Below are 1,893 nucleotides of genomic sequence, written 5' to 3' on the forward strand. Positions count from 1 at the left end.
GATTAACCATGAAAACTAAGGAAAGGAAGGACTGGGGATTATTTAGCAATACCAAAAACAACAGTGTCGATGGTATTACACCTTGTATTGTAGTATGGAGTTGTGGCTGTGCAGATTATGGAAGGTTAACAGCCTACATTTAAAGTACTATTGCGTAACAGGAAGCCTGCTTGGCAGTGTTAGGTAAGAGCTGGACCGCTAAAGGCAAGGTTGAGTGGTTCAAACCCACCAGCTGCTTCCAAGGAGAAAGTTCAGGCAATCTGTTCCCCTAAAGAGGTACAGCCTTGGACACCCTAGGGTAACTGATGCTGTGGCCATAGGTGGGGTTTAGTCCGAGGTTATGCGTCTCAATGATCCCATGGAAACGCTACGGCTCTAAGAACATGGGCCAGGGTGTCTACCTGGGGCTCTCAAAGACACAGATCCTGGGCCCTGCAACTGCTGGCGGTGGTAGCAGCAGCGACATCGCCCCTCTGCTCCCCCCAGTGGCCCTGGTCCCACCCCCTCCCAACATCATGTCCTGCCGGGATCAGACCCAGGAGTTCCTGTCTGCCTGCAAGTCCCTACAGAGCCGTCAGAATGGAATTCAGACAAACAGTTCCTGGGCCATGGCAGCCACCTGACAGGGGGCGGCAAGGAAGGGTTCATGGAGGCCTGAGGACAGTGCAGGGCGAGAGGGGCTCACACCGGAGACCCTCTGCTGTGGGACAGCACTTTCCCGCTGGGCTGACAGTGCTCTTGTGAGCATCACTGTCCCACTGTCCCTTTCCGTCCGCTTGCCATGGTTGAAGCACACTTGTCTCTGACTCCTGGCAAAGAAGATTTACGGAAGCTGATGACGAGGCGCAGGTAAAGAGCACAGAGTTCAAAACTCTACAATAACTAGAAAGATAGTTTGTGATGGATACCTGACTTCATCACCCATTCAGTTAGGATATAGTCTCCAATTACTGCTTTGTGGAGGGGCTAAACTTTTTCTTTTTATTGGAAAATAAATATGCAACTTAGTAGTTAAACAAAGGTTAAAAATCAAGTTCACACAGAAAAGAAATGTTTCTCTACCAGAAGTTCAAATCGTTTATGGAAGTCTGGATAATAAAGGTCACTGACCAGTTCTCTAGTCTGACAATTCATCTTAAGATTTCTAGCTTACCTTCCTAACTTGGTGGGAACTTCCAATGTCCCATTAGTCGACAGACTGAGTTACCACAGGACTTCTCCGAGCCTGTACTATAATCATGCGCAACGAGGCTCTCCAGGCAGAAGGCAGCCCTGCTGGCCGTTTGTGCTGATGGTACCTTTTTGTTCTCTTTGGGAGCATCTATGGATACATTGCAGAGCTGCCCTTAGAAAAACACTGTTATCTATTCTGAAGTCCTAATTTCATTTAAAGGTTAATAATCTCATGCCTTACACACCCCACAGAGGCCACCGCACAAGGATATTCATGGCAGCATTGCTTTGACTAGTTAGAAGGTTCCAGGAACCTAATTGGCCGGTTGTGGGCTGAGATACCATGCAGTATTGAAGCAGTGAGGCCCATCTGCACATACCTCTGTGGACATCTCACAAATGAAAACCAAGGAGCTTGCATGTCTACTTTTAGGGACAAAAGTCGTGTGCTAGTGCACACACATGTACATGAAAAGGAGCGTCCGGAAGGCTACCCACAAAGGTCGAAGGGCTTTGGTTTCTGGTGGGCGGTGTTGTAAAGAGGGGCTGTGGACATGAAAAGCCATACTTTGTATTTCTCACTTGAAAATTTTAATAGCATGTATTTAAGATGTTTATAAAGAAAAAGGATGCCCTATGCAACCACGAGGTGTCGAAGGGATCAGGTATAAGGCATCATCAGAACAAAAAATCTTACCATAGTGAATGATGGGGGGAGTG

The sequence above is a fragment of the Echinops telfairi genome, unplaced genomic scaffold, assembly GCF_000313985.2.
Source record: "Echinops telfairi isolate 266 unplaced genomic scaffold, ASM31398v2 ScPeMD7_7469;HRSCAF=8507_1, whole genome shotgun sequence".
NCBI lineage: Eukaryota > Metazoa > Chordata > Mammalia > Afrosoricida > Tenrecidae > Echinops > Echinops telfairi.